Source organism: Falco naumanni, chromosome 10 (genome assembly GCF_017639655.2).
Source record: "Falco naumanni isolate bFalNau1 chromosome 10, bFalNau1.pat, whole genome shotgun sequence".
Lineage (NCBI taxonomy): Eukaryota > Metazoa > Chordata > Aves > Falconiformes > Falconidae > Falco > Falco naumanni.
This window is the reverse complement of record NC_054063.1, coordinates 6,054,746-6,071,880: the sequence shown is the minus strand read 5'-3', so window position 1 is coordinate 6,071,880 and position 17,135 is coordinate 6,054,746. Positions and strand designations below refer to the sequence as shown.

General features: G+C 36.7%; 1 protein-coding gene across 8 annotated transcripts in view; it reads right to left on the bottom strand.

Moving 5' to 3' along the window:
* SOX6 (SRY-box transcription factor 6) overlaps nucleotides 1–17,135 on the bottom strand; it is a 376,098-nt gene that overhangs the window by 265,606 nt on the left and 93,357 nt on the right. For 5 of the 8 annotated variants that reach the window (XM_040608282.1, XM_040608285.1, XM_040608284.1 and 2 more), the window contains exon 1: nucleotides 1,865–2,366. The exons of 1 other annotated variant lie outside the window; for it this stretch is intronic. The gene's annotated coding sequence lies outside the window, so the exon portion shown is untranslated. Of the gene's footprint in view, nucleotides 1–1,864; nucleotides 2,367–17,135 lie in introns of those variants that run through there. 2 more of the 8 variants (XM_040608283.1, XM_040608289.1) reach the window with 1 other exon arrangement.

The window sequence follows — 17,135 nt, the reverse complement described above, 5'->3', positions numbered from 1 at the left end:
CACTTGGTTGTGTTTTTTTTTTCAAACCAACAGCACTATACTAGTTGTTCCTGATGATGTTCCAAGCAGAACATTCCAAGGAGTCACTCGTGCAGGAAAACAGTTGAGCTAAACTCAAGTTGCCAGCTCTTTTCTAATTTTAAGTTTAGCTTTCCCGTTCTGAATCAAGCATTCTTCTCCAATACTAGTTAAAAGAGCTTATCTAATTTAACTTTCTTTTTTTCCTTAAACATCTGGGAAACTTCATTTCTCTAATCAGTTTCTTACTTTCCTCCACTAATTACAATCTTGTTTTTTCTATGTATATAATTTCCTGTGTGATAATTTTTTCATCATTGGTTTTCTTGCTCTTTATATATTTCCTAGATGCTGGTGCTCAAATTCAGGCAAAGCAGCTTATTTGTGTTGTCTCCATTCTCCTCAAAATACTCAGATAAAACGTGCCACAATAAGTTATTTGCCTGCCTGTATATCTGAACATACAACATAGCTTCCAAAATGCCACCATTTGTTGCCCTGATAGCTCCATCACCAGCAGACTCTAGGATTTTAATTTACTCTAATATGATGAGCCACCCTTCAGAAAAATTGTCCACCAGCTGTCTCTCTGCTCGAGTAGGCCGAAGTCACACACACAACAATGAAGCCACTTCCCCATTTCACTTTCCTCACTGCCTGTTCTTCCCTTCTTTCTGTTTCTCGTCTGCCCTAGGCCATATCTTAATCCCATTCTCAAAATCAAAGGGTTTCTTCCTTTCTGTATGGCTCATGCAAGGTAGAACTAAATTGCTACAGGGGCTCACAGCCTTCAGATTTGGATTATTTGCAGTATTTATCTGTATTTTCATTCTTCTATCACCACAATCCCTTTTGTGTAGCTTTCAGACTATTACATACATATGGGCTAAAATCTGGAGGTGGTAAACTCTTTTCTACCAAGACAGATGCTGTAGTAACATCATCTGCATACTGAATTCCATTTTACAAGCAAATCAGGATTTTTTTAAATGCTACTAATTTAAGCAGCAGCACACAACTTAGAAGAAGTTGTTAAATACCATCTACAGGTTTTCTAATTTCTACAGTATTAGACCATTATTTAAAAGATTTTACACATCTCATATAATAAAGTGAAGCTATATTGAAAAAATAAATGTTCATCACTCCTATTGATTAGTATCAGCAACATAAATATAACAGACAAAACTGAAAGTTTTCCAAAAATGGAGCTTTGAGTCTTTAGCAAATTACCAAAATTATAAGAAGATTATGTTCCAACTGATCTAATGGTTTGGATTGCATTTCTCTGTATAAACACAGTGGTATGTTTACCAAACATATATTTCCTTCTAAGATCATAGATTCTTGAAACCCCAACAAAAAAGTTTTTTTAATGAACACAAACATGTTCACAATAGCAAAACAAACTTGATAAATCATTCATACAGTATGAAAACCGAAGTCTAATAACTCTGAATGAAAGAGATCTGCAATATAAAATTTCCCATAAAACTCCACAATACGTTCAGACAGAACTAAAGACAGACTTACATAACATATTAGATTGCAATTGCAAAGGACCCTTCAGGTTTTGTAATCAGTTCTCACACTTAACCACAAACTAGTAAAGAATAGTTACAATATTTCACATTTACATACATTGCATAGCTTAGAAATATATCTTCTTACCAAAGTTAAAGCACAATTTTCTTTCATTCATTTGAGGAAACTGAAGATCAACATACGCTGTTTCATACGCTGACAGTTTAAGTAAATCAACAAAGATTCTTTCTAAAACTAAACTCTCTTACAACAAAAAACAGAAAGAAAAGACTTTATTCCTTTGAGAAGATGTCTAGCTTACCTGGCTTTGCCATTCCACACCAACAGCCTGAACAATATTATCAGCTCTTCAGGTACTAATTCTTGCTAACTGGAAGGATATTTTCTCTCTTGCTGGATTAATAATCAACTTTCCTGATAGTTCATTTGTAATTCTCTGCTGGTTAACCCTTTGCAGGGCTCCCATTCTGAACTAAGCAGCTTACACTCTTCAGTTCATTTTAATACAAAAATAACAAAACATAGGATAGTGCATACATGACAATTAAATAGCAAGCTAAAGAGAAAAGTTAAGTATAGATTATCTTTAAAAACTAAAAGCTTATAAATACTTGAAAGATGACTTGCTTTCACTCTCTTAAAGACTCTACTTACTAAACCTAAGAGCCATCAACAAACTGAAAGCTGTGAAGTCCAATGGCTCATACGATGTCCCGTGAAGCTACTGCTCAACCTCTCATCTTTGGTGTACGTGTAAATAGGACACATGTCTGCTGAATTCTGAAAATAACGTTTTTTATTATTGAATACTGTGCTGAGAAATTACCACAGTTATCAGTTTGTGCAAGGCCGTCCATCTGTGTTGTCAGAAAGCAAGAGCAAGAGTGGCCAGAAGTAAAAATGAGATAAGAGAGGCCCAGAATAGCTAAAAAGGGGAGTTCAAATAAGGTCAGAACAGTTTAAGATGGGATACCTAACATTTATATATAATTTTATTTTTCGAAGTTAACAGTAGCAAATTACATGCTTTTTCTTGGTTTCATAAGAATTCAATACATTTTGGCAGCTCTGTTGTGAAATGAGTGAAAAGATTATGAAAAAAAAAGTGGAAAGGTGTTTAGGGATCTAGTATAGGAGAGTGAAACATTCTGGAAATCCTGACCTAAAGAAACTGGTCTTTGTTTGAGGGATATAAGATGGATCTTGGGGTGTGCCTTGATTATGGACAGAGGGAAGTGACAGTGAGAAAAATAAACTTGTTGCATGGATGACTGAGGCATAATGCTGCAAAAATGGAGAAATCATAAGAAAGGCCTTTTTCCCCCCCCCCCCCCCCCCCCTTTTTGGAAAACAATGACAGGGTTTTGGATGCTCTAGGAAAAATAATGAGATGACAGATCTATTCACTAACAGAAATGCTTTCCTGGTAAATTGTGCTATAGCTGTTTTATTAAATAATACTGCAGTACTTTTGGGTTTTTTTCTTTAGACAAAGAGACAAGGGACAGAGTCTCCAAAAGTTACTGCATAGCACAGACTTTATCTATACCCCTTTGTGTAAGAGCAGTCCTATAGCAAATCTATTTTTACACAGCTGTAGATCTCTACTCTCTGTCTACTGCTCTCTCTCTTCGTAGCACCTAATACAGTTTGCTGTAAACTTCCTATGATATGTGCTGTAGAATTTATGATAAAATGCTATAAAGTGTTGAAGCAAATTTATTTCATATTTACAGTTAATTTTATTCTGTGTCTGTTTGAAGGAAAACCTTTTAAGAACACCAATAATGTGAGAAAGCTCCAACAACTAAATTTACTGTTAAGTATCACATCAGTGGTACTCCTGGGGGCTCCTCTTCATGGGAAGAAAGCTTAAACAACATTTTCTAACACATTGGATTGCTTCCCAGAGATGCGATGGCCTACAGAGGCAGAGCTGAACAAAGCAAGCTGGAATAGTAAGTCAGTAAACAACCCCTTTCAGAGGATGGTCACAAATAAGTGCAACTTTGTTTCATGAAGGCAAATTATAGTTATCTTTTGTTCTTTAGAAGGTGCATTATCTTTCTCTCCTGTTCCACCTGACTAAACTGGTGGTATCTCTTCTATCACCTGACTGAGTGGTTGGCTGGAAATAATGGGACAAAACAATCCACTATTGTTACAAGAGACAATGACCTTTCATGTCCTTGGAGCTCACCATGACCTTTCATCTCTCCTATCCTCCAATGGTCTCTCCTAACAACTAAAACTACACCCAGTTAGGCCGAATTCCAGATTGTCATAAAAAGCCCCGTCCTTTCGAAACAAAACCAATTTTTACACCAAGGTGGAGGAGAAACACAGGTCCATTGTTCCCGCACAGATGGAAGTTAGAGTTACTAAGGCAACAGCTCTAATCCCCCTTTTTACCACCTTTTTCACATCATTGGCCTATCAAGTGTGCTACCTTTTAACTCATAAGCTCAAAAGCTGGTAGTCTAACTGACTGCCCTAATTAGCTACGATTTTCACAGTACAGACAACATGATGAGCTAATCGAAATTTGCAAAATAATGACGTACCTCCAGCAAATATTCCTCCTCCTGAGGCCCAGTCTTAGAATAACAATAATGAGACCATTATTAGAGGAGGGCATTAAAATGCTGCACTGCTGCTAAACAGAGAACTTAATTGTTCTGGTCTTGTCCATTGAATCAACAACCTATTGTTGTGGACTTGAAAAATAAAGGACTGGAGAATGGGTGCCATAATGATTGGTCTGTGCTGCCATACCAGCACTCTGTAGAATTGTTTTCCTTTTGAAACTCTTGATGGACTAGTAGTTTTGTTTAAAAGTAATATAAAAGGCAATTGTCTGGATAAAAAGTCCTATTTATTGAAATCTTTTAAAGCAGTTGCATGGATTTGTTCATGACCCCCACGATAAAAACATAGGGACCATAATAATGCTATTTGTAGAGACTACTGCTTGTAGTGACACTAGATAACACTGTCCTGTCTGGCTACTGCAAAAGGAAGGCAGCCATTTCCTTTGCAGACAGAAATCATGACAGAAGGTCAAATAGTGGACAGACGGAATTAATCTGTAAAAATGAAGATGTTTTATTAAAAAAACAAACAAACAAAAAAAACCAACAAAAAAAACCCCAACCCAAACCACAAAACCAATGTGTTTGGTCATCATTTAGAATTCTGGATTTAGATCAAAGAGTGATAAAGGTATGCCTAAGTCAATCTCTACACAGAACCCCTTTGTTGGCGAGTTGGTTAGATACTTAAAATGGCAGACCTTTATTTCTTTTCTTTATCTCTTCTATAGAATTACATCCTAAACTTTAGTTGGGAAACCGGATAATGTACCTTGAGAGGTATTGACTCCACTGGTGTAAACTGTAATTTACTGTTAGCTTGGATATTCTTTATTTAAAATTGGGACTGGGAGGAAAAGACACCTAAAATCTCTGGAATTTCTTTAATCTTGGGGTTTTTTTAATTGGTAGGAAAGTAAAATCTACAGCTTTTCACAAAATGTTTAAGATAAACATGATCTTGAGAAAAAAAATATTCTACCAAGTCAAAACCATAGGTTTACTACATCAAAACATAGTTAAATAACACTATTCTGGACTCCTCTCTTAGCTTTCACTGCAATAGAATAGTTGAAAACATATAAGCAATAGCAGATTTACACTTTGAAACAGAAATTAAAATAATCTCTTATTGTACTTTTCATAGTTACCTCTCTTAATGCATCTTTCTACGTAGAAATTGCTCCAAAATAGGCTATGGTTAGGCTAATATAAATGATCAGAAACAACAGAATTTGGACCTGCAAGTACGTTGGTACTTTGCTATTTACTTCAGTGGGAAAAAGTTTAGGTTTAAATTTTTTCTTATTCTTCTCAACATATTGTAAAACAAAATAAGAAAAAAAAAGTGAAAAGGAAAAAATAGGGGAAGAAAGCTTTAAGTTAAAGGTTAACCAAAAGGTATTTTCAGCAGTCCTTAGAACTGCTCACATAATGTAAAGTTGTCTTGCATCTACTCACAGAACACATTTTCTTTAAACTCAGGGTCTTTTCTTTTGTAAATTGAAAAATGCTTAATATAAAGAAGTATTAAATTGTAAATAAGACCTCTTTCTTCATTCAATCCATGCTTTGCTTCATTTATCTTCATCTTGTTAGGCTAAATTAATTAACAATCTCTGTGTTGCACACTTTCTCTTTTCATTACATCAAATAATGGCCTGGATATGGGAGAAAACCCTCACCACGGGGATCTTGAAACACTACCTTGAGGAAGAGTCTCTTACATATGTATTGCTTTAACAATATTAACTAGCTTGATGTTACAACATTTATTAAATGGATTCTTCATTGCTTTAAAATAATTATCCTGATTTTGTAAGAAATAAAAAAACTGTTTAAAAAAAAGAGGCTTGCAATAGATGTTTATAATTTGTGAGCCACGAGTACTAAAAGAAAGGAAGTACCTAAAATCATTAGTAGTTTTACTGAATGCTTTATTTAATATAAAAAACCCTGCAACTCGAATACAATTTTTGGCCCACTATGTATACAGTCCCAAACACATTAGTGTGACAAATTACTCAAACCAAGTTGCCATACCATTTGTCTGTGAATGCTCTGTATATAATTAATTGGATGTCTGGGCCAGTTTCACTGGTAAATCTGGTTATTTTGATACTGTAATGGGGAGCAATGTGCTAAACTATTAGGCAAGTTTTCTTCCTTTAACCTACATTATGGCATCTAGAGCAAAAGGACAAAACAGTAAAGCCTTTTTTAATCTCACCCTGATCAAACAGCCCTCTTTCTCCAATCACAGCTTTGTGCGTGATATCTTTCTGCTAGTGTTTCTTATTTAATTAAAACAGACACTGACAGAAGGACATGGATTAGGACTGTAATGATGCATTTACTTAGATTAATCGGAGGCTCCTTTTGGAGTAATGGCTTAAACAAAGAACAAAAGGAAATTGTTATGAAACAGCCTTTTATCCCAGGCAAAGGTCACATTATGAGGTTTTTAATTTTGTCAGCCTCTGTTATATCGGGCCTTGCTACTGGAACATGAGAAGTGCTTCTCTCCCCTCTCCCCTGAGCCAAGCCAGTTATTATAATACAGCCATTAAAGCTGCAAATTAAAATGTCTGATTTTAAAACAGGTTGCTCAGCTTTCAAAACCCTCTAATTAGCATGTTGTGCATTGTTGTCAAGGAAAGAAACCTAAAATGCTAATGACCTGCTGCCAGGTGACCACACTGGTGTGCAAAATAATACAGACCCTTTCGAGTAGCAGTAATAATAATACCCGGCTCTTATGAATTACCCAACTCCAGGTCTACACTGCACCACATGTGCTTAAAGAAACAAGCGTGCATCCAGCCAAAGATCAGAGTTCAGTAGTCAGCACAAGAGATCGTTGTATGTTAACCGGAAAGAAGTCTGTGCCCATTGAGACACTGCAAGGAAAGAGGAAAACATTTGAAACCACCATGGGCCAGGTGATACTTGGGCCAGGTGATACTTGGACCAGACACAGAGAAAAGCATGGAACAGAAAATTCTTACCCTTTCAGACAGGAACTACAAATACACTTCTGTAAATCTCAAAAGAGCCAGCTCAAATTTGCTGTGATAAATTCTGCTTCTGTCCTTTGTTCACAAAAAAGCAATAATGCATTAAAAGACCCCAAATACGGGTATATTTTTATCCTTTCCCAGTTTACCATTCATTGTAGCAAGTTCACTGAACACACAAAATTAAGCTAGAGCTGCCAGATCTTGAGATTTTTCCACAAGTCTTGTGATATTTTCTTAAAATGTGCTACAGGAGAAAGCCTGGTAATGCAACTTCAAAGACTCAAACCAAACAGAAAACATTTTCTTAAACCTCTTGGTACTTGAAGCTATTTTTTTGAATACTTGAGTTTTAGCAAACTCACTCACTTCACACGACAAAATGTATCGTAAGTGCCTTCCATTTCTGAAATTGTAGCTACAAAAATATTCATTAGTCTTCTGCACCCCCTAAACTGTACACAGACCCAATCCTTCTCCAGTCACAGAGCCCACAACTCTGGCAAGCTGAAATGTCACATAGTACCTAGAGGCACAGAGCCTGATACCAACGAAGAAGCAAAACCGTGCTGACGGTGCCAATGTTGGGTCCAAACAGCAGTAGCAGAAGCTGCTGTTCAGCACCACAAAGAATACCTTCCTGAAAAAGTCTAGAATAATTAGCTGGGCAGTTCAAGATTAACCCCACTTGACCTGTTTTTTTTATGAACAGTTAAGAAAAAAAGGCTTTCTCTGTAACTTGATGTCTTTGCCATAACGATCCCAGTCCAACCCCCTTCAAACATACCAGCATAGCATGACAGCATTCTTCCTAGGTCACAGGAGTAGGAAGTTGGATGAGATGTTGAGAAGCCATGCTGGCCTTGATGTCTGTTCATTCGCAGAAGTCTCCCACCCTTCAAGTGATCCTTAAATGACCACTAAGGGACAAAAATAACTGCAAAGGGGATTTTCAGTCATTTTTAATCACTTACTGTATTATGTTCTACTTTAAAGTGGCCAGAGACAAGGTACTGGGTGATTCCAATTCCCAATGCCTCCAAAACCACTAGTTAATGGAAAGCATGGTTCAATTCCTCTCCAGATAAATTACTAACCAGATAGATTAAGTAAATTATAATATATAAAGGACCACGGGTGTGGTTTCATCTCAGACCCATGTGTCACCATTCTGTATTGCTTGTCTGTTTTACACAATACAGTCCAGGTTCTGCCATGCTGCTGCCACTACCCTCACAATATTGTCCCAGTCCTGAAAAAAAATTGACAACTTGCATCTGAAAATATTAACACAGTCGCATGCATCTCACTGAAATGACCTACATAAAATGGGAAAATATATTTATTTGCAAATATAGCAATTTCAATTTACTTAACACTGAAACACTTGAGCTGCCTAAAAGGTGGCAAACAAATTCTGGCAAAAAGAATGTTAATAAAATTGACTATGTAGATCATTCTACCTGGTTAAAAATATGATGAATTTCACAATAGTCTTCTACAACTTCAAGACATCACTGTCATCAGCTACTATGACCATTTATTTATTTGCTTGTTTAAATTTAACTTCTGTTCTGCCAAGATAATCGTATCTTAAGAGACAAGAACCTGTTTTCACAGGCACATGTATCATCCACTAGTGTTCCCTGGCTGCCTCTTAGTTGTTATTTTTTCCTGAATAAAACCACCTCTGCAAGACACAAAACACACCACTTAGTTTATTTATAAAAAAAACAAGCTAACATCTACTGAAAAACAGACTTTGTACAAAGTGATAGGTGACTCTATCCTTTAAAACTCACAGGCAGGAAATTCCCATTATTTTCATTTGCGACTGTGCACATACTATGTTTGTAGAATTCATCCTAACAGTGTATTTTAAAGGCATCTTGCAATGGCTACTGCATTGATATGCACAATGCAAATACCATTTCCCAAAAGTTCTATTTGTTCCTTAAAATATATTAAATATGCCAATGCTCTTTTAGTGAACAAGTAATAAAACCTGCATTAGTATCCTACACAGAATGTGAATTCATGCTTTAAGATCAGAGCTGCTTAGATAGCAAATTATCTGCATCATTTCACATTTACCAGCTAGAGAGCTGTCCAGGTACAGTCTGTATACAGTCAGCATTAGAACAATCAGTGCCTACATGAATACAGTACTTTGTGTCCTGTGGTTTTTGCTGCATATCCATGTAGAACATAGAAATATATGTAAAAGAACAACAGTAATCCAGTAATCTAAGACTTCAGTGTGGGAGTCTGACAAGAGTCAGGCTGGCACAGCAGCAGCTAGTGGCATGGCACGGTGGAAGCACTAGTAAAGCAGTCAAATACTCAGTAATCATGCTGGTTTGGTGCAGAATAAGACACTGATTGCGCTTTGATACATTACGAGTTCAACTGGGCCCATTAAAGTACATCTCTGAGTAACTATAGTACTCTGTCACATTGATCCCAGAAACTCTGGTGGCCAATACAGAGCAGAAAAGACAAACTACTCTCGCATTTCTTTAAACACCACTTTCACGAACCCAAGCAAAAGTCACGATATGCTCTGCACTGATGCATAGCAGAATAAAACATATTTCTAGAAAAAAAATCATCAAGTCATTGAAATTTCATGCATAGTAATGAGCAGATTTCACCCAAAGACATGAAGAAAAGGGAAGTCTGTTCCTTCTGTTGTTTTTTTGTTTTGGTTTTTTTTTTTTTTTTACTCCTGCAACCCCACAGATTAGAGAGTGTGTGTGTATATGAAGTTGAACCTGTATAATATAGAACCATATATACATAATGGAACCCATGTAAAAGTCACACAATGGAACCCAATGCTGTTCTTCAAATTACCAGCTTGTGCCTCCAACCACTAGCACTGATTATACAGAACAGCTATTTTCTCTACCCTCATGTACAGGGAAACAAGAATAGTTCTTATCTCTCAGCACCAGTAACGGCCCTCTGGGTTTGTCCCATTATGCACAGCCTATCTCAGTTTTTTGCATGTAACCTTCTCTACAGGTTCTCCACATCCTGTTCCACCTGGTCAGTCCATGCTGGTATCACTGTATGCACAACTTTGTATACGTCAGAGGAGAAAAAGCAGAGATGTCTGCTCTTTGGGTTTCCAAGAAACTGTTTTTGGGCCACACAAAGGAACTCATCTTCAGCCCCAAGAACTACAGGATCAAGCAACTTACACATTCAAACTCAAGTCACTTACCACATTCACCACGAGAAATTCTTATTACTATTTAACTCTTCTTGCAGTTCTTCTAGATATCCCATCTCATTCCAAAACTTCATTCCCATCTGATTTCCGATAACGTATAAAACAGTGTTCAAAACCCTTATAAATTTCTTATTTGGTTTTGTAACTGCTGCCTCTATTGAAATTACCATTGAACTTTGGGCCTAACATCTTCACAACTGGAGTCTTCATATTTTCGTATCTGCTGACTTTTTTAGTCCTGAAGATAAACTAGATAAATGATGGAACAAAAATCACACAAGCAGTCAACTCTACTCTTCTGGCTATTATCACTCGATTTCAATAAATGATAGGGCTATTATATTCCAAACTGTCTTCTGCAAGAGAATACTGACCTATGCAATTCATTGCTGATCTTATAGTGAGTGTCAGAAATTAAGTTGATAAACTGTTTCATATTATATGGGATATGAAAACTACCTATATATTTTCAAGTGTAGATAACATACTAAATGAACATTTAAAAAAATATTTTTGCATTGTAGCATGCAAAAGTAGCCTGCACAAAGTACATGAATATTTAACCCCAGGTAAGTGAAAAGAAAATTATCCACATGCAAATTTGGTTTGCATCTGACTTCAGAAACACAGGCTAGGTTGCAAGACAAACTGGGCCAAATGTAACTGTTAAGGGACTTCAGTTTGCTGGAGAACCCAAGATGAAATAGCCCATACACAGAAAGGCATCATGCATACATAATTACACTGTCATACTCCTCCAGGAAAGATAACCATGTGGGGAACTTCAATACCGCCTCAAAAAATAATTCACTAAGCACCTTTCAGCATTTAACGTCCCGTTTTCACGCTAGCCAAAATTTTCCAGTCAGTATTGCCTACTGAAGGGGCCACACCAACCAGGAAGGCATATTTTTGACTCGGTACCTGGCATGCCAATTACCATTTTATGCCTTGGTTTACCTGTGTGTAAAACAGGGTAAACAAAACCTTTATAAATCACCTTTCTAAACTGCTTTGAGATCTGCTGATAAAAAAAGGGAAGGAGGGAAACTGACTCTCTAAGCAGTCTGAAGCAGGTATCACCTCAAAACAAAACAGGATCAAGTGAATGTAAAAGTTTGGGAGTTATGGTTTGGGGGTTGGGGTTTTTTTGTCTTTCTCTAACGTTGGAGCTTTCGATACCCAATCAGCCAGTCATACTACTGAATGGTTTTATTATAAAGTGGATCAGAACGGACAAATTAATTGAGTTAGGCCAGTGCACCCTTTGTTTATATGCTATATCCTGCACATATCTTTCCCAGGTTCAGACTGAAATCCACTCCAGCTGCAGCAGCTTTCAGGCTGACAAATCTTTCTGGAGCCGTGCCACACAGTGTTTCAGACCTGGAAGATGCTGCAAGCAGGCGCTTTCACTATACTTCTTAAAACCCCATCTATCAAATTTTCACACATTAAACATCCTTCCAAACGTATACCCGTTGCAGTTTAATGATATGTGCTATCCAATCTTTGGACACTCATTTCTTCTGCCCATATAATTCTCAGGATTTTAAATCTTTCATTTCTAAAGAGTGGAATTGTAATATATAACCTATTAGAAAGGGGATACTCTTAACTACAGTATAGACACTCATTTATAGTTCACTCTCAAAAAGCTTAGGGTAATAGATTTTGAAAATATGTCACTTTTGGTATATATTAATATTTTGGCATATATCTAAATCTTTACAAAATGTCCACTGCTGACACAGCTGGAAACTCTGTCACACTGATGGAAACTAAAGCAGTTTAGTAAGCAAAGTAATGCAACTAAGTTGAACCACCAAAATTTTTCAATTGTTGTAATCAATCCAGTGTTCTACCAAGCTAACTTAGCATGCTTATAAAAGCCTTGCTGGCAATCACAGAGAGTGAGCTGTACAACTACTGCTTTCTTCAACATTTGTGAAAAATGTGATTATCCCAAATGGGGTTTGAAAACACAAGTTTTCTGACTTTTCATAGTTATAAAAAATCTTTTTTATATATATAGATATCTCTGTGTGTGCGCACATAATACATATGTGGGCATGCGTATATATATACCTACACATACAGCTACATTTAGGCAAAATGACTAGGTTGTGTCCTCCGCCTTTTCTTCAAAGCCCAGCAATTACAGCACATGGAAACAAATGTGTAGCCACTTCTCTGCTCTGGTACCTGAAAGAGGATGCCACGAGGTGCAGGACAGGTGAGCGGCCTCAGGGAACAGATACCAGCAAGAGAGGAGGGAGCAGAACTAAGGGGAGGAGTATGAGAATGGCAACAGCTTGGGAGAGCTCATGGACTCCCGGGAACTTCTGCCGGTATCTGCATTTAATAGGAAACATTGGCAAGCACTTCCGACTGACTGCTTCAGATTAGAAAAGGGATGCAAGAAACTGAAGAGTTAAATACATAAAGTTATATCGAGGTTTAAGATAATCAACATATGGAGTGTTTATCTTAAATCCTAAAGAGATAGTGTTTTCCTTTATGTTTTTCCCTGCAAATATGCAACTTTTGTCATAATGAGATGCATAGTAGTCCTCACTTGGTAAAATATTTGTGTTGACATGCAGTTAAACAAATGTTTTTTTCATTTTCTTTTAAAAAAAGCCTCCCACCCATGTTTCCTTAAACAGTGGCCCATCAGTCCAGCTGGATAACATGTACAGGCTGAGCAGTAAAGCCTCCTCTATGCCCCCATTAAACGGGTTCTTTCCTTATTTCATCAGCTAGAACACATGGGGAAATAATAGGATTTCAAAAATAATGGAGTATATCTGAAAGGAATTCTGACTCCATAATATTCCCACATTCCACTATAACTTACAGCATCCGATCAACATTCAACATAATAGTTTTAGCACAGGCAAGTGCAGAAAATCGAGGTCATCTTTTCCTATTTCTTTTACACACTGATATTCATAATTCCATTGTGTGCTCTTTCTCTTCTGTTTTTATTCTTCCCGATCCTTTGTATGAAATATGAAGAACTTGCAAGTATGATTATCAAATTTATGGTGTGTGCTTGCTACACCACACATTATAGTCTCACAGTTGTTTGCCCTGCAGTATGAAAGATTTGCATGGCATTTAAATGGCAGAGATCTATACAAACTATAGTTAACATATTATTACATTTATATGTTTTTCTATATGAACTAGTAAAAAAAATAATTTTTTATTCCACTTTAGGGCAACATTTTACTACAATTAAATGAAAAGGCTTAGCTCTGCTACTTCTTTGGAAAGAATCATGACCAAAAAGACACAATTTTAAGAAACATAACTGCAACATGATAAAGAAAACCTCACTACTTCCATAAGAGGTAATAAGACAACCAAATTTATCTTGTTGAGATTTAAAGTCTGAACATATTCCCTTCTGTAATTCTTTATCTGTGTGCACGATTTATACAGGAGCTTTAAGAGAGAAAAGAATGAAGCGCTTGCTTTTAATCCCGAGGGTTTTTTATGTGGTGTTGTTTTTGTTGGTTTTTTTAATTCATTATACTCTCCCTTCCCATCACTGGTGACCATCTCTGCAGCACCATACCTCCAGCTGTGAGCCTGAACATACAGCTCCCTGAAGCCAAAACAAGTGCAGCGTTTCTGATTTAGAACAGGGGACATTGGAAGGGGAGGGGGAAAGCTTAAGCTTCCATTCCTTTTGAATTTCAGTGTCACCTCTGTAATGGAGTACATGACACAGCAACCTAGACATTACCACAAATTACAGGAAAAGCTGCAGCAATTAAGATTACAGAAAATTATCAGATCTTTTAGCAGGAATCTAATATCGTGTCACCTTCAGAGGGAAAAACTCTTTCAACCATGTTTTACATGAAATAATTTGATAAACCATACACCTAATTTGTAAGGATTTTCTATTACAGAGGACAAGATGAAATCTTGCGTACCTGACATTACTCCTCTCAGGGAGGACTCTCACCTAAGAGGAGAGGAATTCTCTCCTGCAGGACATCCAGTGCATGTTAGACACAGACAGAAGGATGGATGGAAAGAAGTAAGGAAGGAGGGTAAATATCAACAAGTGAAAGGACAGAAGATTACTTTGGCAGTTGTGCAACAGTTAGAGAAAAAGAATTTATAAGGAAACTGTTTTTTTCTCCACATGAAGTCCAGAGCATACATTTTATTATAGCTAGCACTGACTTTATTTTCCAAGATTCAGCCTGAGACAAACGCAGCTGACTACAAGCTCAGCAGAGGAGTCTAAAATTAGTATTTTTTAAAGTCGTTTTATTCTCATAAAATTTGTACATTAAAACTGACATTTTAAAAGGTTACTTCTGTAGAGAGGAACTAGCAGCTATCAAAATCTAAAAACACCAATCAAATGTGAATGTGTTTCAAACCAAACTTCAGTTAGTGCAGGCAAATCACCCTGCCAAACAGAGCTGCAGAGCAGGGGAAAGCCCTGAGAAAAATTGTAAATTAGGTAAATCTTCCAAGTTATAGTATAATTGCATCAAAGCTCTAGTTTAGATATCTTAGTACTAACTGCCAAATGGTCTGCATTATTTTACATTGTTAGCCATAGTAAGTGGATTTCCTACCACTTCAAACAAATTATCAATTCCAATTGAGCAGGTTTGTGATGGAACCAGAGAAAAAGCTTTTCTTTTAAAGTTGCCCTGTTTTATTTTTCTGCCCTGCTATAGAATACACCTTATTCCATACGTATTTCTATACACTTTAGCAAAAGAACAATGCACCTACTTATTAACATGTCCACAAGTATATTAAAATTACATTTACCCCAGTCCTTCATATTAAAGTTTTTTTTATCTATCACATACAGCTGTTAGTAGAAGAGACAAGTTAGTCCAAGGACACAATGTCTTTCAGGCTCTACAGCACTTAGCAGGTTACTGGGCCTCCAAGGCTTAACAGATTTAACCAGGACTTTTCACACAATCAGGTAAAGAGAGCTAGGCCAGTCAGCAGATGTCCCATTCAGATAACAAAGAGAATATTTTAGTGACAATGTGAGAAAACAACAGTAAAAATGATAGAGAAACCCACTGAACCGTGGCGCTTTTTTTTTTTTTTTTTTTTTCTTTTCCTTACTAAAAACCATTGACTGGAGTTTGACTATGACATTCACTGGAGTCTTCGAGCAAAGGGAAAGTGAGTCATACAACCTTTGTCACAAAAGACCCAAATAAACTACTATAAGAATCAGCTAGATCAGTGCTGAACAAAAAAAAAAAAAAAAATCTTCTGTATTTTAACTTCCTCTATGGATTTCAGATGAATTCATAGATAATATGTTAATACACTAGGCTACTAGATGAAAGATTCTTGCCATGCAAGTCATCACTGAATTGATCTACAACACTTTGCTGCTTTTGTACCTTCGGTTTCACCTCAACACAATGCAAGTATTTAGTGTCCTCAAGTCTGCAAGCTAGCAATATTCAAGCCTGCAAACAAGAAATGGCTATTAGCATCCAAAATGGCTATCGTCAGTTTCAAAACAATGAAAAGGTGAAAGCACTGTGGTGTGAACAAAGCCAGTTTTAGCATTTGTTAAGGTCACTTCAGTTCTTCAAGTGGCTCTTCTTAGAGTCCATTACCTCAGCTAAATTTGCTCAGCAAACCATAATAATGATGGAGATAACCCATCTAAAGAAACCAATTTGGGGTGTGGTTTTGAATTTGAATCAGGGAAAAGATGACTACACACCCCATGCTCTTGTGCTTCTCTAAGGCCAAGTTTAAATAAAGAAGAATACTTCTCAGTTATCTTGGACCACATTTCAATGGCAAGGGAACTGTGAATGAAAGAAGTTTACAAAGACGACTGTTAAACATTAAAGTATAGTATAATCACTGTATGAATTAGTCATAGCCAGTTGAGACACTGTCCAACCCACTTTCCAACCATCTGCAACAAATGTGCTCCATTAAAACAGAACCATATGGAAAACAAGCTAGCAATTAACACAGCTTCTATGCATACCTCTAATACAGCACAGATTTCAAACTTTGAGTGAAACTGACTGCTGAATTACTTCCATATTGCTGCTGTTTAGACCTTGGCAACGCGTATTTATCCTCACTCACTACAGTATGTCATCCCAAAATACTGCTATATCATCAAAATAAGCATGAGAAAACCACCCACAACTGAGCCACTCATTGTGGTTTATAGCCTCTGTTAATAAAATACTTGCAGATCAAAATATAACAGACCTTTTTCAAAGATGCATAATATATTACTTACCAGTCAGTATCAAAACTAATAGCTAACGCAGGGCAAATTGATTAATTTAATTGCTAATCGGTAATATCTCGTACTATTTAAACAAAACCATGTCAGGTTTGAGTAGCTTTCTGCTCTCCCAGATTATTTGAAGTGCTAGAGATGCTGCACTTCACGCTGCTAATATTTCCCAGTCCAAAGGGGACATGCAGAAATCCTAGTTCCAAAATTCAGAGGCCTTAAAAATGCTCACGGACAGTAATATTTCAGTTATTTTTCTTTAATAAAGTAAGGAAACTAGAACGCTTCATAATTGTATCTGTTTGAGTGTACCAGATCCAGAAAGTGAAGCTTACCATAAACAAAAAGCTGATTATGAACAAACTGGGATTTTTTTCTTATCCAAAGTAAAACGTAAATGCTCAGCACATACTATGTGTCCTTTCCTACCCAGTCCATCAGAG